Genomic DNA, 24,576 nt, shown 5'->3' on the forward strand with positions numbered 1-24,576 from the left:
TAATTTAGTTAGTGCGGCACCCGACAGATGGCATACCAAGGCGGCGCCACAAGTCCATGCTCGGACCTCTGGGCATCCCGGGGGGGGGGGGGGGGGTATTGAAGGACTCTGCCTAGCCCCGAGTTCTGAGAACAACAGCAATAATGATCAGGAGGGGCATGGGGGAAATGCTGGGGCATGTGAACTGCACCGGCCGCCCGGGTAATGCGGGTGTTAAACCAGAAAGCACGGTCTCTGCACTGGAGGCTGTATGTGCAGCCAGGTGGGAATATTTGACCCGCTGCTGGCAAAGTGTAGTTCGGACTAGCTGCGGGCAGACCGACTGCTTAAAGCATAAATAATGGCTACCTTGGATTTAAATAAATATTTAATGTAAAACCCCAAACACTTACCAAACATAAGAACAAATAACAATATGAGATGTTGCGGAAAAATATCACAATTTTAAATTTACAAGCACAAACTACAAGTGCTTGATTATGAAGCGAAGGAGTTGACATAAACTCTACCAAAGCAACAGGCGAACCCGAAGTCACATTGCCCGTACTCAAGTATATTGCACCACACCTTACCTCCCTTCATAAAATTTTGAGGTTATGAATAGAGGCAGGCGGATGCTGAAAGCTCGTGGATCAAGGCTCATGAAATGTTTCGATGTGCGGAGGGGTTAGTTAGAGTATCAACAGGGCTGACTGGTCATGCACACTCACAATAAACTATAAGAGTATTATTCAATGATTAAATAAAAAAAAAGGACGATTTCAGATAGATAATTTATTTATATAAATAAATTTTAAATACACCCTGACTTTCTTTTTGTAATAATATCTCTGGGATTTTAAATTATTTCTAACATGATATTGATTTTATTATGTTTAAGTTTTATCTTATCTGGGGCCCCAAGCACGAAAGAAAAAAAAATTTCTTTACAATATTACATGACGCATTTCTTACACAACATATTTTCTTTTTTGATTATCAAAAATATCTTTAGTCCATGTTACATTATATCGTTGCTTGTAAATTATATGTTAAATAAGACGTTACATTGGTTCAACAAAAAAATTTCTTTAAGATAGAAGAGAAGAGAAAGTTTGACGAGAAGTCCGATGAGGTTAAGTCCACGAAATTTTCACATTATGTAGAGTTGATAAAAAAAGGTTAGTAGTTCATGCCAAAAATAATGAAATAGTCGTCGGCTTTCCTGAATTAGGTGCGGTCACATCATTTTGCTTCCGGGCTGCCGGGGACAGGCCCCCAACACCACAGCACAAGTTGGTTCAAGTGTACCGCGTGGCCGGTATCGTGGAACCGCTAATTAACATAAAAATAACAAAGAATATTAACACGCCCGGTGTTACAAACATTTCCCTACGTTCTTGAGAAATAAGACAACAAAACTTACCACTTAGTGCGGTTGTAGATGCTTAATGCATCTTGAAAACTTTAAATCACACAAGAACGAATTTTTGAGTTACTACATCATGGCGTCAAAGTGCTGGAAAAGACCGTTTGTGGTCAGTAAGTGCAAGACGAAGAAGGACATTGAACATGGCACTCGTAGAGAGTACTTTTTTTTTTTTAAAACAACATATCGATTATTAATGGAGCATTAATTCTATTACAAAAAGATTGACTTATAATGTCTTAAATATACCTTCACATATTTACCATAATAATTAAATTGTAAACACATTATTCATAATAGATTCAAAAAAAATTACATTGACACAATAAAAAAAACTTGATGTTCAAACATTTAAATTACACATAATTAAAATTATTACAACTTCGTTCAAAATTAACCTTTAAATCTTTAAATGACATATTACCATTAACAAATACCAATATAGAACACTGAAAACGTGTGGAAACCAGTTCGCCCAAAAAAAAAAGAAAAAAAATAATTATAAATAAATAAATTGAGCAAGTGCCACCAACATTACAACGGCACATACTCCCCCCCTCAAAGCAGACACTACCGGGAGACAACAACAAACTACACCATATATCCCACAAAAATTAAAACTAAATCCTTGACCACAAAAAAAAACCCATTACATACATATCATAATAAAAAAAATTACAAACTATTCCACATTGGAGGATGAAGCTACGGGTATTAAGATGGTTCCAGAAGGGATAGGGGGTGAGGGATTAGAAGGGGTGGTCGAGATGGACCTAAACTTGAAGCATAGAGTAATACATAGAATAAAAATGCAAAGAAAAACGAAGACTGACAAAATCAAAGCAATGACATTAAAATGAGAATTAGTTTCAACATACTGGTGAGGACGTAAAAGCTTAACAATGTCGTGGAATGGAGCACCACTAGGCTGAGAAATCAAAAGTTTGTTAATATCTTCCACAATTGAAGAATTGAAGGATACATTTGGTAACTTGGAAAATGTCAGCTGACTTAAATTGACATTAAATTTAGGTACATGTACAATAGGTAGAGACATATTAAAAGTGATAGAGGAACTGACTGAACCAAAGGTTTTAAAGAAAGGACTAACAATGTCACCACGTACGGCGAACAAGTGGTAAAGACGGAGTTAGTGGTAGAAACGAATAACCACGAATATGTTTTTGTCAACCAGATTATGGCAGACCTTGCAAATTGTGTGTGTGTAAATTTAAAGGTTTTTTTTTTTTTTTTTGCCAAGATTTTGAACTGGATGCTAGAAGACCAGGAAAATGTTTTGGTGCAGTTCATAGATTATAGTAGACCTTGACTTTGTTTTGCGAAAAGTATGAGTAAAAGTACTCTTTTTGTTCCTAGGAATTTTTTGAAGAACTACAGAATCAAATTTCCTGCCTGGTGTCAAGAAACAGCGCTGGAACAACAGTCAGAGATTTATCCAGTTGATACTGTTTCCACCTTGACACTACTTAGGCGAGCGTACGATGACCACATACCTCCGAGAAACCAAACTCGAAGCTAAAGTGGGAATTAAACCCGACGACGAAGACGAAGAAGACGAATACGAAGACGAATAAGACGACGAATGAATGAATAATTGTTTCTGATCTGTAGGCTACAAAACTTTCCTTGAGTTGATGAATGACGACGAAGACGAAGAAGAGTACGAAGGTGAATGATTGATTTCAAGAGCTGTTTTCACTGAGAATGACGTTGTTGACCTGAATTACCTTATTTAAATCTGATTCTAAGTCCTTGTTTGCATGTTCCAACTGAATCAAATTGAAATTCAATACAATAGAATAAAAATTGTCTGAAAACAGAAGATCATCTTCTTTTTCAAAGAGAACACCAGTATGAGTTGTTGTTACCGTAATGTTAGCTGAAGTTAAGGTGAAGACACAGAGAAGAATACCAAGTGGTCCAAACATGGCGTACAGAATCAACAGAGTGGACCAAGAGAGCGGACGGCTACACTAAAACATAAAACATAAAGAACAAGTGCGGATAGCATGACATTAGGACAAAAATTCTAACATCCTCCTCTACCAATGATTCAAAATAGAAACCTATAAACAAATGAATACTTGAACATAACACTTCAAATTAGGAAAACCCTACAACCAAACTTACTTCCCAAACCTAACATACAAATAATTAAGACTTGTCATGACAACTTAAAACTAGGTACCATGGTTTTTTATATTTTTTATATTTTATGTGCACATACATGTTATTACATTACTTTTACTTTTCTTTATTCATTTTCTTGTGTAGTTATGTATATTATGTATATATAGATATATAGATATATATATTGATATAGTGATATATAGGCCTATATTGATTTATTAAAAAAAAAGAAAGTTTCTTGGGACTCAAAGACTAGGATCGGTGGGTGATCAGGCCACGATCGACTGAGCCAAAGGCCCAAACAAAACTGGGGTGCAATTTCCCCTAACTTACTGAAGACGATGAATGATATTTCTTCAAATGAGAAATGTGGGCTCTAGTAACATAGGATCCAGTGTCTGGATCGCACAAACTTGCCATAACTGGGGTTAGAAAACGCTGTATCTGGTAAGGACCTGACCAGCGAAACGATAACTTTGCCATTCTTTTATCTACTTTTTTACTGATTGGGTGTGCTCTGCATAAGACGAGATCACCTCGTCGAAAAGGATTATCAATTCTTTTCCTGTTATATTTGACTCTATATCTCTCATGAGAGCGCTTGAGATTTCTAAGGGCGGCTGCCCAAACTTCCTTTATGTTCTTTTGGATCATCTGGTAACAATTCATTTAAAGACCAAAGATTTGCTAATGGATTATTAGGAGTGAAAGTGAACATCAAATTATATGGTGTAGACTTATGTGATTCATGTCGTGAGTAATTAAAAGCCATCTGAAGCCAAACTAAATGTTTGTCCCAACTATTCTGATCTTCGGCATGAAAAGCGATTAACGCAGATCGGAGGTTTCGATTAAACCTTTCCGCATGCGAAGGTGGCGGATAGTACGGAGACAGACAAATGTGACGTATACCATGGGTGAAACACATATTCTTAAATGCTTTAGAAGTGAATTGAGATCCGTTGTCTGAAACAATTGAAACAGGTATACCAAAATTTTGAAAGATATTGGTTTGAAGAGCTTGTATTGTTGAGGGTGCATCAGCTTTCTTTAACGGGATCAACCAAACAAATTTTGAAAATGCATCTACACAAACTAGCAACATATTATTTCCTTTTTTACTTCTTGGTAATGGTCCCACAAAATCAATGAATAATTTCTGCATTGGTTTATCCGAAACTTCTGAAGACAACAAACCTAAATGTGTATTTTGAGCTGGCTTACTAAGGGCACAAAGTTGGCACTGCTTAACTCTCTCTGCAATTTCACCATACATGCCTTTCCAAACAAATTTTCTTCTGATAGCCTCAATTGTTTTATAGGTACCCAAATGTGCACCAATGGGTGATGAATGAAAATACTGGAAAACAACAGGTTTCAAGACTTGAGGTAACACAATACGTTTCTGATGATTTCGAATTCTAGAATATAAGACACCATTAGATAAAAAATAAGATTTTTGGGGTATTCCAGATTTTAAATTTTGAACAATCTTCCGTAATTCTTGATCCTCTTTTTGATGCAATTGAATGTTTTTGAATGTTAAAGGAAAATCTGTTAGAAGAACTTTACATTTGTATTCCTCCAATGAGGGATTATGTTGTGTCTTATCAAACATACGTGAAAGAGCATCTGCAACAACATTTTGAGATCCTCGGATATGTTGAACCTTAAATTTTAGTGAAGAAATCCTCATTACCCAACGACCAATTTTGCCTAACTGGCGGGGATGTGCAAGAAGCCATGATAATGCCTGATTGTCCGTTTCTAAAAGAAATTCAGCATGTTCTAGATAGGGCCTAAACTTGTCAATACCGAAAACTACTGCCAAACATTCTAATTCATAAATTGATGATTTCTGTTATTGCTGAGTGAGAGTTCTAGATGCGAACGCTATAGGTTGTCTAACACCGTCAAATTCCTGGGCCAAAACGGCTCCTATTGCTGAACCAGATGCATCTGTTTGCAAAATGAAAGTTTTAGAAAAATCCGCCATACGAAGAACTGGTGGACTTATTATGTCTTGTTTTAATGATTCAAAAGCCTTTTGTTGGTCATCACCCCATTCAAACTTTGTGTTTTTCTTACGTAGCTTATTAAGTGGAATTGCTTTTTCTGCTAGGTTAGGAATGAATTTGCCAAAAAATTGTATCATACCAATAAAACGTGGAACACCTTTTACATCTCGTGGAGGAGGAAACTCTCTAATAGCTTTTGTTCGTTCAGGATCAATGGATATTCCACGTGAAGAAATTTTATGTCCTAAAAATGAGATTTCTTGTACTGCAAACTTAACTTTCTGTGGATTAACAGTAAGACCAGCTTTTTCAAGTCGAGACAGAACTTCCTTTATGTGTTGGAGATGGTCATCAAAATTTTCAGAGTAGATAACGAGATCGTCTAGATAATTATATACGAACTTGAATTTAACGTCATGAAAAATTTGGTCGAGTAAACGGGTGAGAACTTGTGCGCCTGTTGCAAGACCAAAGGGCACACGAGTGAACTGATATAGGTTCCATGGTACACAGAAACTTGTAATAGGTTTAGATTCATGTTTTAGAGGTATTTGGTGATAAGCTGAATTTAAGTCGATAGTAGTGAAGAATTTGGCCTTGGAAAACCAGTGAAAGGCTGAATGTAAATCTGGTAATGGAACTGATTCAATTTCAATTTTTTGATTCACACGGCGGAAATCAACTACCATGCGTTGTTTACCATTGGGTTTTGGTACTAAAAATGCAGGACTTGCATACTGAGATGTGGATTGTTCAATTACTCCTTTATCTAACAATTGTTGTACCTCTTTTCGTAGAAGATTCATCTGAGGTGGTGCTAAACGATAAGGATGACTTTTAACGTATCCATTGTCATGGAGTTTAATTTCATACTCGAGAAGATTTGTAAGTCCTAAATCAGAAGTGAGAACTTTAGGAAATTTTTCACACAAATTTTTGATTGCATTACGTTGATGCTCAGGTAGATGACTCAAAGAATCAGAATTTTCATCAGAACTTTGTTTAACACTAATTTCAGCAAGGCTATTATCCAACTGGGATGCACCTACAAAAGGAACTTTGAGGTTAGGTTGAAATTTAAAGAAAATATGTTTCTCCTGCATATCAAGAATAAGACCGGATTTTGTCATGAAGTCAGCGCCGAGGATGAAGTCCAAACCAACATTTTTCGAAACTAAACAAGGGAACATCCACGTGAAATGTGCTATTTTCAACTTAATGACAGCACAACAAACGATAGGCAAAATTTCATTAGATGCAGTGTAACACTTAAATTGACCATTATCAATAGATTTAACAAGATTAGCTTCTTTCAGTTTATTCAACAATTGATAAGAGATAATAGACTGTGTGGAACCTGAATCCACAAGAGCTTGTTCTACAAACGTACCAAAAGAAACACTGACACGAGGAACTGGAACAACATTGGATCCTACTAAGTTAGGTGAACTAGAATGATTAACCTGATCTGGAACTTTTCTCCTTTTTATCGGTGTACCAAAATACTTTTGAAAACAACGTGCTACTTTCATGTGCTGAAAAATGTGAGCATTATATTGAGAATTTTTGGGTTGGCCAAATTTGCAGGGGGAACCGCTCACCTTAAATCCCTGCTCCAGGCGTTTTTTTGTTGCAAAAATCTACAATTACTAACAACATGATTATTTATTTTACAATTTGTGCAAAACAAGTTCTGAGGTGAACCTCTTGAGTTTGCTGGCCACTGAGCTCTGTTATGTGAATTCACATTACTGTTAGGGTAGTATCGGTTAGGTTGTGTGGTGTTGCAGGTATTAGTGAAATGTCTAGCTGGTTTGTAACCTGAAAAATGAGGAGATTGCATATCTCTGTTTCTGTCAGCAAATCTTATGTTCTGTGAGTGAATACACATCCTGTCAAGTTCAGCGAAAGAACATGGCTTATTCAAAAAAACTAAACGTGATCTTTCTTCAGGGGAAATTCCATCAAGGATATTGTTTACTATTTCTTGTTCAGTGACTTTAAGACGAAAAATAGCCGCGGCTTCCTTAACATTATTAACATAAACAGAAAGAGTTTCACCAGGCTTCTGTAGACGACTGAAATGTGTTTGTTGAAGTTGTGTGAGCAATCGTGATGGAATGAAGAATGTAAGAATGTCATCATGATAACTATCAAACGAAAGATTTTGAGAAATAGCCGCTCGAGTTCGTTCGGCCAAGGGACCCAATGTAAAAGGGTAAATTACCTCCAAAAGTTGTGTTTCGTGCACACAATGACTCTGTCGCAACCTGACAATGTTCTTTAGAAAATTTAACAGGGGTGGAATATTAAGACCGTCTGTGACTGGTAGTTCCTTCAACATATTTTCAAGAGGGTGAGTAATCTTGCCAAAAACATTAGGAAGAGAAAAGCTACTTGGTGTCGTTACCGGCTGTGACGTTCCAGGTGCTGTACAAAATACTACACGAGAATTAGAGCTCGTGGGTGGTAATGATGTTGTGTTGGTTAGGTTCGTGAAATCCACAACTTGATTAGTGGTACTTGGAACAGGATCCAAATTCAACATGGAAGGCCCTGGGATGGGTTTGTAAGGAAGGTTTTCATTACTGGGAGTGGGCAATGCTAAACCCGCAAATTGGTCACAAACTTGTGCCATAGTGGCTGAAGGGGTAAGATCTCGCAATAGTGAAAATTCTGTTTCTGACTTGTTTACAATATCTAACAGTCTCTTAACCTCAATTATAACATTTTGTAAGGAGGCAACTTGGACCTCAGACAATACAGAGGCATGAACCTCTAAAAGTAATTGAATGCGTCTGTGCAAATGAGCTAAACGATTTCTGACTCTGGGCAAGGTAAGGGCAAAGTTTTCATCATCAGTCAAATTAGTGACTATCTCCTGTAAAACTAGAATTTTACTCGAGCACACATTGAATTCATGATTGGGGTCAATACTCTTTAAATTGTCTTGAACAATTGATTGCTGTGCGAAGTTTCTTACGCAAAACAGCTGCTGTGGTTTCCTGGTGCTGAACACCACGCAACTGACACTCAAATGTCAACTCATCCTTTAAAAGGAATTCTGGTACTACTGTCGAAGGCATGATTAAAAAAAATACAAAATATAAACAAACAACAAAATAAAAAAAATTAACCCGAAATTGTTGTCACCTCCAGAATAGCACTGCTGTCGAGGTAGGGGCACATGCAAGACAAAATCTACACATGCACAAATGCACATCAAAACAACTTCAGAACCACAGGCTCTGCTACCATTACTGCACCACACCTTACCTCCCTTCATAAAATTTTGAGGTTATGAATAGAGGCAGGCGGATGCTGAAAGCTCGTGGATCAAGGCTCATTAAATGTTTCGATGTGCGGAGGGGTTAGTTAGAGTATCAACAGGGCTGACTGGTCATGCACACTCACAATAAACTATAAGAGTATTATTCAATGATTAAATAAAAAAAAAGGACAATTTCAGATAGATAATTTATTTATATAAATAAATTTTAAATACACCCTGACTTTCTTTTTGTAATAATATCTCTGGGATTTTAAATTATTTCTAACATGATATTGATTTTATTATGTTTAAGTTTTATCTTATCTGGGGCCCCAAGCACGAAAGAAAAAAAAATTTCTTTACAATATTACATGACGCATTTCTTACACAACATATTTTCTTTTTTGATTATCAAAAATATCTTTAGTCCATGTTACATTATATCGTTGCTTGTAAATTATATGTTAAATAAGACGTTACATTGGTTCAACAAAAAAATTTCTTTAAGATAGAAGAGAAGAGAAAGTTTGACGAGAAGTCCGATGAGGTTAAGTCCACGAAATTTTCACATTATGTAGAGTTGATAAAAAAAGGTTAGTAGTTCATGCCAAAAATAATGAAATAGTCGTCGGCTTTCCTGAATTAGGTGCGGTCACATCATTTTGCTTCCGGGCTGCCGGGGACAGGCCCCCAACACCACAGCACAAGTTGGTTCAAGTGTACCGCGTGGCCGGTATCGTGGAACCGCTAATTAACATAAAAATAACAAAGAATATTAACACGCCCGGTGTTACAAACATTTCCCTACGTTCTTGAGAAATAAGACAACAAAACTTACCACTTAGTGCGGTTGTAGATGCTTAATGCATCTTGAAAACTTTAAATCACACAAGAACGAATTTTTGAGTTACTACATCATGGCGTCAAAGTGCTGGAAAAGACCGTTTGTGGTCAGTAAGTGCAAGACGAAGAAGGACATTGAACATGGCACTCGTAGAGAGTACTTTTTTTTTTTTTAAAACAACATATCGATTATTAATGGAGCATTAATTCTATTACAAAAAGATTGACTTATAATGTCTTAAATATACCTTCACATATTTACCATAATAATTAAATTGTAAACACATTATTCATAATAGATTCAAAAAAAATTACATTGACACAATAAAAAAAACTTGATGTTCAAACATTTAAATTACACATAATTAAAATTATTACAACTTCGTTCAAAATTAACCTTTAAATCTTTAAATGACATATTACCATTAACAAATACCAATATAGAACACTGAAAACGTGTGGAAACCAGTTCGCCCAAAAAAAAAAAGAAAAAAAATAATTATAAATAATGAAGTGTTTTCAGAATTTTCCCTTTTCTTCTGTTATTTTTCAGACAGCTCCAAGGATGAGCGACCAAAATTTCAAAAGGGTGTACCACCGTTGGGTGATCAAAATTTCTATAAGTATTTTCAGAATTACTCTATAGAGTATATTTCCTAAAATGCCAATATCTATAATGTAAAATGTGGTCTAGTTGGGCGCCGTGAAAACTCTATAAAGTACTAGTGCTGTGATTGTGTATGTAGCACAACTACTAACCTCTACAGAATATTAACTAAAATATGTCTTGTTATGTTGATAGTGAAAATAAATTATTCTCAAGTTGTATGTACTGGTGTAGTTTGACTCAGTGTGAATACCAAACAATAAAATGTCGTATAATTCCTTAGCAGTATGTCTCCTTCTCTTTGGTGTAAGTATTCTGACCTTAAAATCAACAAATATAAGTAGTGTGTTTAAAAGCATTAAATTCTCTATGACTGCTGATCTCAGTGTAATAAAAACTAATTATTCTTTCAAGACAATCCAAGCTAAATATTTCTGTCTATCTGGTTTAACATACACATGATATGTAAGTATGGTTATCAATCGGAAAAATAAAATATAATGAAAATTTAACTTTTTACTAGGGTCAAAATCATGGTTGTATGGGTGACAATACTCTTTTGCAACATATCCAACTGTAACATGAAAAGTGACAGAGTCAATGATTAGCAAGCAACATACAAATACCTTTGAGACAATTATTCATGTTTAAATAGGTTTTTCATTAAACAAAATTTCAATATCCGTTATACTTAAATGTCTTTCAGAACTAATTACGTTTTACGTAATTGTATCACTGAATAATAGTTTGGTTATCAGTCAATATTTTAAATATTATTGAAACACATTTTAACTGGCAAATTAGTCTTTTCTTTGTTTTTACTAGCTCAGTCTCTTTCGGTAGATCAAACTGTCACAAGACTTCTGGACCTGGGACTATTCTTTAAACATTCAAGACAATTAATGACTTTAACAGATTTTAACTTTGATATCGTACATATTACTGATCAATGTCAGTTAACCAGGTCCAGTATGTACAAGCTACAAGTCTTTACGTAGTTAAGTAGTATTAAGTTGTTTTAGCGAGTTTCAAATTAGGTCTTGATCGTAAACATCATAGTTTAAGATATCTTGCCATTAAAATAGGACAGGTAACTTCTCGCTGTTCTTGTTAATTCGGGGATGGGGCAAACAAACCTCGTCGCGTCGTTACAATACCAAGAGGCTGTGGAAAACCTCTCCGAACCCCTGTCTCTCCTCCGATGTTGCTGGTTATATCTCACTCTCCTCCGATGTCGCTGGTTGGGTCTCCGTCTCGATGCACCTCCTCTCGTGCTGCTGGTACTCCCGCAGGACTGGCGTCGGTCACCTGAAGTCGTCTAGAAGGATGATGTCCTCCGGTACACCGTCTACGATGCCGTCTACCGCTGTCGAACTCCTTCCATCTCGAAGATTGATAGTCCTTTTCTTCTTTTCTTCTTAATTCGTCGTTGATCCAGTTATATTTATGCTGTTAGTCAAAACTTATCGTCGTCGTAGATTCTTTAGTAGAGCTTCGAACATCGGTAACTACCTCTTCTTCATTGTGTAGTTCCGGTATTTATTATAAAATCATCAATTTCACGTAGATTCTAGCTATTCAGTCGTCGTACCAATGTTTTACGTGATATTCTTACATTCATTTATGACTAAATCACGGAGCTCTTTCTCTCTAATCCTTCTCCCATGATAGTAGAACAGAAACTCAAGTTCCAATTTTTTTTAAACAGTCAAAGCTTTCTCTATTGAACACTCTCCGAAATCACACTGGGAATACTAAATTCTTTAAATAAAATATATGCGCAGTCGAGCGTCCAATCACATATACTCTTTCCTCAGTAATGACCCAAAAACAATATTAAAAGGTGTAAGCTCATTTCCTATTCGTCGCCGTTTAACAAATGTTTGCAAAGACATTTCATAAAATTATTACTTAGATAAAACATGAAAATACTTAAAGAGTAAAACCAAATTGACCTGACCATAGAGATACAATACTGGTAAATATAATTCATAACAGGACTAAGACAAAGTCATAGAGGTAAGAAGTAAAATAATAAACATAAAATTCATTTCTATTGAGGGCTTCTCAAATACCTCTATAGAATGGTCCCCTTCAGAAATGTGACTAACGAACTATACTCTGATATAGGTCTTAGGACCATTTCTCATCATACAAACATCTCATCTATATTCTAATTATTTGCAGAAAATTTACATTTCATATTATTGACCTTATTTACATACTTACTTGCAAACATAGAGTATTGTCACCGATATATGTCTTCAAACGGACATATGTGTAACAGTGTATACTATTCTACAGGAGTGTAATATTTCCTCAACTGCGTTATATTATAGTGTCCTATTACTTGTTTCGTTTTAATGTCAGACAGTTCGTAACAGTTACTTCTAATAATCTTCGTGATCATATATGGTCCATCGAAGAGTAGAAATAGCTTCTTAGTAACGTACTTCCAAAATTGGCTTACTGGATTCGTTCTCTTGAGTACTAAATCTCCACAATTAAAACTCATCTTGCTGGAATCTTTCTGGTATTTTCTCCGAAGATCCGCCGTGGATGTCAACTTGGCTGCGACCAACTCTTCAGTTTCCTTATAAATGATTGCAATGCATTTTTCCGAAACTTCCCAATTTTCAGTAGTTTTCGTATTTTCTGTGTCATCCATAGCAGTTACCATCCAACCTGCAAAATTCAAAATTATTTTATGGCTAGTTAGAAAGTCTACACCGAAAATTACTGGTTTAGCCAATCCTTTTACGATTAATACATTAATGTACTTGGTGCTACCTAAACCTTCTACTTCCAATAAGGTCTGACGATTAATGATGGGACTAGCCCTTGATGTAACCCCTAGAATCTTTAAACTCGGTACTGGCATTCTCGGTAATGATATTCCGGTGCTCTCTATCATGGCTACGCAGTCTTCGCTGATGCAGGATATCTCTGCGCCGCTGTCTAATAGTACAGGCACTTTAACTCCGTTTAAAGTTAACGATATCTCCGGACATAGTGCTTGTTTCGCTTGAACTTCGGTTTCTGTGGGCTCGCTGAGTAAAAATTCACGCTCGTTTTCTTTGAACATAATGGTGTGTATGCTTCGACAATTATTCTTGTCATTTGCGTCGGGATCCAATTTTATACTAGCCCCGTCTAACTTACAATTAGGGACTGACGTGCGGAGCGGGTTTTCGCCATCCCTAATTAGTTTACCGCACTGTCCTTAAATCCTCTAATTTGCTCTTGTGACAAATTAGCAAATCCATTATTTGCATTCGGTGAAATCAAAAATGTGTTATTACCTCCTTGGTTTGTATCTGAGCGTCTGCTAGATTGCATGCGCGGCCATTCCGTGTTGCTTTGCTCGTGACTTGGCGCTATAGAATATGAATTTCTTTCTCCTTGTCGCGCGTCGTGAATGGTGGTGCTAAAGCTGTTCCCTTTTTCAGACGGTACAAACGTTTGTGCATTTATGCTGTACTGACCTCCGGAATGATTATTGTAATTTGCCGATCGTTCTTTCGTTGTTCGATTTTCGCCTGAATTCTCTCTGAAATTAACTGTCCCCTCCTGACGTTTATTCTCCCACTGTGATTCATTTTCGCGTCTGTCTTGTCGCTTCTCGTTTCTACGACGATAGTACTGTGGTTTATAAAATCCGTTACCATATCGCTGACCTCGATATCCATTGTGATACCAATTACTTCCGCAGTTTTCAACGTTCAGTGTGTGAATTTGAGGTTGTTTGTGTCCGCTGTTCTGCCCTTCATTTCGGTTACGCCAGTTATTGTATAACGGTGTCTGTTGGTTCGTGTTCTTGCGCTCGTTAGTTTCTTTGTGCGTTACCGTTTTATCGAGCTTAACGAGTCGTTCATACGTTAACAGTTGTTCCTTGAAATCTACAATATTACTGTATTGCCGTCCACTAAGTTGTAATTGATAATTGAGTGGTAATTGCGAAATTATCATGGCAATAAACTCTTCGTCTTCCATACGGCAATCAAGATAACGAGTTCTCTCGTACATATCGCTGATATGCGCCTCTAAATTTTGAAATTTACGATTTTCGAATTTTTCAGAATGCAACTGTATTCGCAAATTGCTTTGGATACGAGTATTCCAAAATTGGGATATGAAAGCTTTCTGAAACGATTCGTATGCGTGTACCGAATCTTTCGCCAACTCCCACCAATAATATGCCGTGTTTTTCAAGCAGTGGCTAACGCATTTCAATTTTTCTGCGTCCGTTAACTTAAATGTGTGGCAATATTCTCCAAACTGATTTAAGAATCTTCGAGGGTTTTCATTACTTTTCCCTGAATATGTTGGAACGTCATCCAACCATTTCTTAGAAGGGTGGTGTAGTGTAAGTACCGGATCTGCTGACATAATTGCAGTACTAATATTCGCGGGATTTCGCTCGGCTTCTATCGTTATCGATTTGTTTACCGGCGTGTCTTCCTTGTCGGTATTACATTCGCTAGTGTGGTGAGTCGTTAGTTGAGGCGAGAATGTTGCGATGTGTCTGGATTCTCTTTCTATTTCCCCTATTTTCGCCTCTACCATATCTAACCTTCCTGTTAGACGCTCGCTTAAGTGTACTACTTTATCGTCAGTGCGTTTACTGAATATTTCTACACCTTCAATACGAGTGTGTACACTGGAAAACTTCTGTTGCATCTCGTGCTGTGTTTCAGTTAAGTCATGCCTGATTTCTGCTGTTTCATCTGCAATCCTGCCTAAAGTGTTATTTAAGACTTGCACTAAATTGTCTAGTCTTTCGGCGTTTTCTCGCTCCTTTTGTTCCCTTTCTAACTTCTCCTCCTGTTCTATACGCTCCCGTTCTTGTTTCTCCCGTTCCCGTTCTAGTTTCTCCTCCTGTTCTTTACGCTCCCGTTCTTGTTTCTCCCGTTCCCGTTATAGTTTCTCCTCCTGTTCTTTACGCTCCCGTTCTAATTTCTCCTTATTCATGAACTGGAACAGTGCATCTAGGGTAACAGTTGGTGTCGGCGGCGAATGACCCAACTCCATTTCCTGCTGTGACTCCATACCAGTAGTCTCGATGTGCTGTTCTGGTACTACTTCTCTAGGTTCTCGTTCAGGACTAGAGTCAGAAGTGTCATTGCTACCTCTCAAAAAAATATGACTTCCTACCTGTGTCTGTCATCTTGACAAAACAAAATTACTGTCTGTATTTTTCAAAGTGTCTTGAGTTGTTCAAAAAAAGATCATAAAATAGTCCCTAACGTTGGCTTACACGTTGTGCGCCAAAAATTCTGAAGTGTTTTCAGAATTTTCCCTTTTCTTCTGTTATTTTTCAGACAGCTCCAAGGATGAGCGACCAAAATTTCAAAAGGGTGTACCACCGTTGGGTGATCAAAATTTCTATAAGTATTTTCAGAATTACTCTATAGAGTATATTTCCTAAAATGCCAATATCTATAATGTAAAATGTGGTCTAGTTGGGCGCCGTGAAAACTCTATAAAGTACTAGTGCTGTGATTGTGTATGTAGCACAACTACTAACCTCTACAGAATATTAACTAAAATATGTCTTGTTATGTTGATAGTGAAAATAAATTATTCTCAAGTTGTATGTACTGGTGTAGTTTGACTCAGTGTGAATACCAAACAATAAAATGTCGTATAATTCCTTAGCAGTATGTCTCCTTCTCTTTGGTGTAAGTATTCTGACCTTAAAATCAACAAATATAAGTAGTGTGTTTAAAAGCATTAAATTCTCTATGACTGCTGATCTCAGTGTAATAAAAACTAATTATTCTTTCAAGACAATCCAAGCTAAATATTTCTGTCTATCTGGTTTAACATACACATGATATGTAAGTATGGTTATCAATCGGAAAAATAAAATATAATGAAAATTTAACTTTTTACTAGGGTCAAAATCATGGTTGTATGGGTGACAATACTCTTTTGCAACATATCCAACTGTAACATGAAAAGTGACAGAGTCAATGATTAGCAAGCAACATACAAATACCTTTGAGACAATTATTCATGTTTAAATAGGTTTTTCATTAAACAAAATTTCAATATCCGTTATACTTAAATGTCTTTCAGAACTAATTACGTTTTAAGTAATTGTATCACTGAATAATAGTTTGGTTATCAGTCAATATTTTAAATATTATTGAAACACATTTTAACTGGCAAATTAGTCTTTTCTTTGTTTTTACTAGCTCAGTCTCTTTCGGTAGATCAAACTGTCTCAAGACTTCTGGACCTGGGACTATTCTTTAAACATTCAAGACAATTAATGACTAACAGATTTTAACTTTGATATCGTACATATTACTGATCAATGTCAGTTAACCAGGTCCAGTATGTACAAGCTACAAGTCTTTACGTAGTTAAGTAGTATTAAGTTGTTTTAGCGAGTTTCAAATTAGGTCTTGATCGTAAACATCATAGTTTAAGATATCTTGCCATTAAAATAGGACAGGTAACTTCTCGCTGTTCTTGTTAATTCGGGGATGGGGCAAACAAACCTCGTCGCGTCGTTACAATACCAAGAGGCTGTGGAAAACCTCTCCGAACCCCTGTCTCTCCTCCGATGTTGCTGGTTAGATCTCACTCTCCTCCGATGTCGCTGGTTGGGTCTCCGTCTCGATGCACCTCCTCTCGTGCTGCTGGTACTCCCGCAGGACTGGCGTCGGTCACCTGAAGTCGTCTAGAAGGATGATGTCCTCCGGTCCACCGTCTACGATGCCGTCTACCGCTGTCGAACTCCTTCCATCTCGAAGATTGATAGTCCTTTTCTTCTTTTCTTCTTAATTCGTCGTTGATCCAGTTATATTTATGCTGTTAGTCAAAACTTATCGTCGTCGTAGATTCTTTAGTAGAGCTTCGAACATCGGTAACTACCTCTTCTTCATTGTGTAGTTCCGGTATTTATTATAAAATCATCAATTTCACGTAGATTCTAGCTATTCAGTCGTCGTACCAATGTTTTACGTGATATTCTTACATTCATTTATGACTAAATCACGTAGCTCTTTCTCTCTAATCCTTCTCCCATGATAGTAGAACAGAAACTCAAGTTCCAATTTTTTTTAAACAGTCAAAGCTTTCTCTATTGAACACTCTCCGAAATCACACTGGGAATACTAAATTCTTTAAATAAAATATATGCGCAGTCGAGCGTCCAATCACATATACTCTTTCCTCAGTAATGACCCAAAAACAATATTAAAAGGTGTAAGCTCATTTCCTATTCGTCGCCGTTTAACAAATGTTTGCAAAGACATTTCATAAAATTATTACTTAGATAAAACATGAAAATACTTAAAGAGTAAAACCAAATTGACCTGACCATAGAGATACAATACTGGTAAATATAATTCATAACAGGACTAAGACAAAGTCATAGAGGTAAGAAGTAAAATAATAAACATAAAATTCATTTCTATTGAGGGCTTCTCAAATACCTCTATAATAAATAAATTGAGCAAGTGCCACCAACATTACAACGGCACAATATACTCACGTTCATAGATGCGAGTCAAAACAACAATCACTTATATAAGTAAGAATAAGTACAGTACCAATTTTTAGTGTTTTTTTGGAGTAGGCACAATTGAAACATTTATTTAAATCACTAGTCTTACAGTGTTAATAACATAGATTACTTTAAACTATTTGTTTTCTTAAAAATGGTAACTTAGTAACAATGTAGTGGGATTTCAATTATAAAACAAAAACATGTGCATGTTACATTTCATACTCTCTTCTCCTCTTACACCAATACATTCATGACCGATCATGTAATCAGTATTTGTTTTGTGTATGTATTTGGAGATGGTGTAGTGATGTGTGTTCCTAGTCACCGGTAAATGGCCAGATGTATATCTCGGTACCCAAATAATGTTAACTATTTAATATTTTACTGGGCAGTAAATTTTTAGACAATTTCTGCTGGATGATCTTTAATTCTATAACAATAGTGGCAGACAGACTCGTGTGATAATACTGTTGTCGAAGCTTTCCAGAATACACCTGAAAAAGCATTAGCTCAACTACTACCAACACAGGAACAATCAAATACATAAAGTAAACATCATACAGTCACATTCTGACTTTGGTAGATTAAGGGGCCAAAAAACAACTAAGAGAACCCTATAAAACCGAACCTATGCTAAAATAAAATAATGTTATCAACCCCACACATCAATGCAAAATTCGACAAACATCAACCATTACCAAAACACAAATCAAAAAACATTAGTAACATTCATTGACACATACTGTCACAAATTCGCCATCAACAAAACAAAATAAGTACAAAAATGAGCACTTATTAACACATAATTCGAAACACATTCACCATCATCTATGCTCTTTTCGACACACAATTCAACACACATCCACCCTCCTCGACAAATATTTCGAATAACAGTCACACTCTTCGACACACAGTGAACACAAATTCGCCATAGCTGAAACACAATTCGGCACACTTTAACCGTTATCGATGCATAATTCGACTAACATTCACCATACTGAAACACAATTCGACACAGATTAACACTCATTGACACAATTCGACACACACACGTATTACTAACACTCTTTAATTGTTTGTACAATCGACACACATTGACCATCATCGACACAAATTTTCCATAATCCAAACATTTATCATTATCGACACAATTCGGCACACAATTCTACACATAATCGCCATTATCGACACACGTTTCGACTAACCTGAACACTCATCGACACACATTGAACAAACATTTGCCATCGTCGAAACATAATTCGACATAATTTCACCATCATTGACACACATTTCGATATACATTGACACATATTATCACCCTTTCCACCCACATTTCAATGCACACTAACAATAATTAATACTAAATTTGATAAATTACGATTATTTAGATTATTGATCAGCAAAAGAAAATGATTTATGGTTCAAAAATTATAACTCACAATATTACCCTCAGTAATGTTTCATGGAAAAAAATAATTACCATCATATGTCGGTTAAATTTTTGTTAAAACTGTAAGAACAAGTATTTCGAGATTTCATGATAATTTCCCTTGTATGATACTCTACGTTCCACCCCCTTATCCACCCCAACTCCGTCCAAGATTGCCGTCCCCAATGGACATCATTTCACAAGGGAACATAATGTTTGTTGCATTGGTAAATACACTTGTTATCTAATTTGGGATTGCTGATATAATGTCTGAAGTAAGTTTTTCTCTGTGAGATATTGTTTTCCACATAAAATTTTAAAAACTTTTTCATATTATTGTTAAGTTTAAGAAATTTTTATTATTTATTTAAATGTACAAATTAAGGGTATTATCTTGAAAACCATCGCGGTCATTTATTATGTTGATTCGTACACGAAAAAAATGCAATTGCATAGAAATATGCCTACATTTTTTTTTAATGCAGAAACATAAAAACACTTATTCTGAGCATAAAATTTGTATAAAATACTACAGGGTTATAATCAGGCAAGAATTTTCGTTTGCAGCTTTTGCATTTGTGGGGTTTCTCGGGACAATCTTGTTCGATACTCCAGCAGTCTGCCATCTATGCCTGTCCCAACTCCCTTGATAACACTGTTCCATTGTCTGTTTCTATGGAAGAATTTCCCATGGAAAATTAAACATTAATCTTGCCTTGCTTCTCGCACAACACACCAGCATTGTCAGTAAATGTAAAATACTGCATGCCTTCCACTGATCGAAAAATAGTAGCAGACCGCTAGTACTTTGGCTGTTGCAGTGACTTGGAATACAAGTAAATGCTCTCGAACTGCAGACAGTTTGCTTTCTCCAGTAAACTTAGCAGAAAGCACGTTTTACCCAAGTTGGATGGCCTGACATTATGCATTGTGTATAGTATAAGGTAATAACGAGTCATAAGCTCTTTGCGCGGACTGGCTAGGTCATCTTGCATAATGTGCATGGGTAAACAATTCTTGCTTGATGACATGCATGGTACTGGTGAAATTTTATAAACCTAAACACATTTATACTTTTAACTCATTTATGCATAATGTCTCGAAGAGATAAGAACAAAAGGTTTTTGTGCTGGACTTGTAAACTCGCTGATAAAACCATTAGCTAGCATCAAGGAATATCAGGAGAGGGATAACGAGTGTACCGATGTTTTGGGTAGCATTGCGGAAAGAACATCTGAGTTTAGTTTAAAGAAAATGTTTAATATGGTTAACTACCAACGTAGGCAATTTTCGTATTTTTGCTCCATTGGATGTTCGTAGTATAATTTTTAATTTTTATCAGAATTAATTTTTTGGTGGCCATGTAGGGCCTGATAAAACCTAGCTCGAATTAATGAATTGTTTACTTGGTCAGGTCTGCATAAGGAGGTAGAGAAGAAAGTTAGGGCCTGTGGGAATTGCCAGAAGGAAAAATTGCATAATGTTCACAGTGAATGTAAATGTGCTTCTAACATAGCTAATTTCCCTTGAGAATGTTTGTATTTGGATTGTGTAGGTCCTTTTCCACGAACCACCTCAGGTTATACAGCTATTTTGGTAGGGTAGACACCTTTACAAATCCCCCCTTCCTGAGGAACATTAAACTAGTGATATATGTAAACACCTGGGACAATATTTGTTTCCCAATTTTGAATCACCTGTTTCCATAGTATGTGAAAATGCCACTTATTTCTCATCAGTCGAGCTGCAAAATCTGTTGTTTACATGGAGAAGTCAGCAAGTACACACTACCCCCTACTATCTCGAAGGTAATATCGTGGAAAGATATAACTTGACTTTGAAGGTAACTCTTCGAGCGCTCTTGTAGGATTTACAGCATAAGTGGGATAATCTATGTATAACCTGATATTTGGTTTTAATAATGTAGTAAATGAAGCTACAAAACTCCCGCGCAGCTGTTCCATAGGAGATCCATGTGTTATCCCTTGGAAAATATGTGGTCCTTAAACCCATTTGTCTATGATTCAGGCAATCTGGAAAAGATTGGGGATATTTGGTGTGAGATGGCTAAGAATATGACAAAGTACCACCTTATCCTATCAGTGAAATACATTGTAAATAAATCTAATGTTTCCTATATAGTAGTAGATTTGGTGTTATTAGAATCTCACTTTCTTAGTTCTTATGTAGATTTTTTGAGCAAATTTAGCACCTCTGTGGTCAAGGCCATTTAAGATTATCAAATTCACAATAAATGTGGCAGTGGTACTGGAGGATTATGACCAACCATTGATACAGTTAAAAGCCTATGTGTGGCAACTTAAACTCTTTAACACTAAAAAAGGTTATCTCGCTCTCAATTTGATAAGGTTTTAAGAAATTATCATGTTTTTTGTGAAATAAAAATTTATTTAATTTGATATGCAATCTCTCGTAGCTATGTAGTGTTTTAAGATTGTATAACAGGTTGGTTACCAGTATGATGTATTAAAATTGAACTTACTCTTAAATATGAGATTATTTAGAATTGTTTATGAAGTATATCCTTAAATGTATATTTTGTCTTTTGTTTGGAAATATAGATTCCTCAATAAGTATGTTATCTAGTCAATTTTTGTGATATGTTAAATACCTATGATATTGTTCTAGTGATAATACTTATGAAATAATGGTTTGATGATTGTATGATCCTAATATTTGAATCTTGCTTTTTCTTTTTCTGGACATTTTTGTTGGGATATAACGATACTTAGGACACTCTCTATTCTCCTATTGTTCTTTCTTGTTCTGGGAATGATACTACTCCATGTGCAAGCACATCAGCTCCAGAAGACTTGGGCCTCCAACTTCGGGTTTATCAGCTACTGCGCAGAAGGACACCAGCCGCCAGATCATACCCAGTGCCAGCAACTACATCAGCTCCAGCAGGTACCCTCGTCTGTGTTCTTTATTACCTCGGCTTCTAGACACTGGCAAGTGAAGAAGTGACTTGAAACTGGCCATACCAGGACTGTTCGTCACCAGCAAGAAGACGCCCTCCTGCAGTGAAGTTTTAGGGGAGGGTGATGTGACCGTGTGTTTGCTCACGAGACATTTTGTTTTAATATCTACATTAAAAAACATTGAAGGGCACCAGAGAAACATAACCTTACTTGTTTATCATGTGGAATCATCATTTCTCGTGACTTCAAAATTCATGAATAGGCTACTGCTCTGTGCTGTCAAAAACTGTAAACTGCAAAATCATAAGGTTTCCTTCCAAAAAAAACTCAGGGGTACTAACTGAGATCCTAGCAAGAAGAAGAATACAACCGGAAGAATCGCCTGTGTATTGATTGTTTGGACTACAGAGAAGAACCTTCTAGATTTGGTTGTAACCATCCAAGGTTTCTGTTTCATTTTAGAGAAGTTGAGTAGTGAAATAGGAGGGGGAGTAAATTGGGGTATAAATAATTGGGCGATTTAGTTAGTTCAGGATTGAGCAGCAAGAATCATCAAGAAGACTCTACAATGAATCGATGATACTAGAGAGGGAGAGGGGTCATGGGAGTGTGGAGGTCATTGGAGAGCTAAGTATAAGTATTGTTTTTATTTTCTTTAATGGCCAGTAATTTTTCTAAGTCGTAATGTCTACTGTTGTACAATGATACTTGTATTTTTCACTAATGTTTCCGACACATTTTCGTGTATGATCTACATGGTAAAGTTAAAGTAAGTGTTTACACTGCTCATAATAATAGTCTGTTTTCTCTCTGAACTTGTTTGAACTTTCTGCCCCTTCTGTGCTATTTACTTTGGTGGCCATATTTAATTTAAATTAACTTAGCTCTCTAAAGCCTTGATATTACTTGTAATTATATATTTTTCTATTTATCCTGGTTAAATGTATTATCACTTCAACCCTTAAAATGTTAGTTTTAAAGGAATCTATGAGATAATTTTCAGATGAAAATAACTTTTTGAGATAAATTATTTTTTGGTTAATGCTGTGATAAAAAAAACCTCATTGTACCTTAAAATTTAATGTCAATCACATTGATTCTGTTTGTATCGTTAATGGAGAGGTTTTTTCCTATATAAGTTTGATATTTACAATTGAATAAATTAATATAACTTACTTATTTTGACTTGTTAATGTTCTTCCTCCTTCTAAAGTTTTCAGCGTTTAGGTTACTTCCTCTTAGTTTCATTTAATATGCAGGTTAAGCCACATCTGGGCAAGCAAGATTTATTTTAAATTTGAAGGAACGATAGCAAAACCTGGTACAGGATGCTGCCACCATATATTTTTATTACCTGCTTCCAGTAGCGCTAGTGTCACGTAGTACACACGTCGTCTGCTAGAGAGTGCTGCCGCCATCTTGTTTTCAGTTATTGGTACCAGGATAGCTAGGTTCAATTGCTAGATGGCTCTGCCGACTTATTGGTTTTATTTTACCTGCTAGAATGCCAATTATTTAACCGCTGTAGCATACGCCATATTGAAAGGCCTTTTCGACCACCATTTTGAAAATCTGTTGATTTTATTGATACAAATAATAAAAATTAATAAATAAAAAATTATAATGATATTAAAAAAATACTAAAAATAGTTTATATACCATTATTTCCGGAATATTTGGTCCAATTCCAACACAGCTAATTTAATATAGTAGGGCTATTGATAAAATACCCAAAAAAAAAATTCAGAAAAAAAGTGTTAATACATTTTTAATAGTACTTAGAATGTAAATTTCACGGTCTTCAGTTCGATTCTCAAGGAATGTACTTGTAAAAATGAGCATACTATTATTTAATAAATATATTTTCACTTTACAGATTGACTACTTACAAACCAGATATTATACCGATTAGTATGATGTTATGGCAGCCATCTTGGATCAACCATTTTATATTAGTCTGCTGTTTTCATATAAGTTCAATATTTTTTACCTTCTAGAGTGCAGTGTACCAGATATTAGCTGTCGTGACGTCCACAATTTTGCCAGAAATCTAGGCCGCCATCTTGAAAATCCGTAATTATTAAACTAGAATTTCGAAAAAAGAATCCAAAAATAATTCAGAAAAAAAAATCAGCAAATAATTTACTGATTGATTCTATCGATTCCTGTAATTGATTCTATCTTTGGTTCGATCTTTGCTCGATGGAAAAATGTTTATTCTTGTTGAAAACCATTTATTTAATAAAACACTCTAACAGTTCTAAAAAGAGCTAAAATACTTAATTTAATATACTTCACTAAGATGCAGAAGACATATTGGTCGTTATCCTAAAATTATGTAATTATTAACCTAGACCTTTGAAATATATTTCCAAAAATTTTTTT

At 35.8% G+C, this 24,576-nt stretch overlaps 1 protein-coding gene and 2 long non-coding RNA genes across 3 annotated transcripts in view; 1 reads left to right on the forward strand and 2 right to left on the reverse strand.

The window, feature by feature from the left end:
- LOC134541543 (fibroblast growth factor 9-like) overlaps nucleotides 1–24,576 on the forward strand; it is a 373,094-nt gene that overhangs the window by 251,635 nt on the left and 96,883 nt on the right. The window lies entirely within an intron of this gene.
- Nucleotides 963–1,571, reverse strand: LOC134541580 (uncharacterized). Its single transcript, XR_010076662.1, has 2 exons — nucleotides 1,406–1,571; nucleotides 963–1,314 (listed from the first exon to the last, which is right to left on the reverse strand). It is a non-coding gene; the product is annotated as an uncharacterized LOC134541580 (long non-coding RNA).
- LOC134541609 (uncharacterized) lies at nucleotides 9,244–9,852 on the reverse strand. Its single transcript, XR_010076664.1, has 2 exons — nucleotides 9,687–9,852; nucleotides 9,244–9,595 (listed from the first exon to the last, which is right to left on the reverse strand). It is a non-coding gene; the product is annotated as an uncharacterized LOC134541609 (long non-coding RNA).

This window comes from Bacillus rossius (assembly GCF_032445375.1).
Source record: "Bacillus rossius redtenbacheri isolate Brsri chromosome 4 unlocalized genomic scaffold, Brsri_v3 Brsri_v3_scf4_1, whole genome shotgun sequence".
Taxonomy (NCBI): Eukaryota; Metazoa; Arthropoda; class Insecta; order Phasmatodea; family Bacillidae; genus Bacillus; species Bacillus rossius.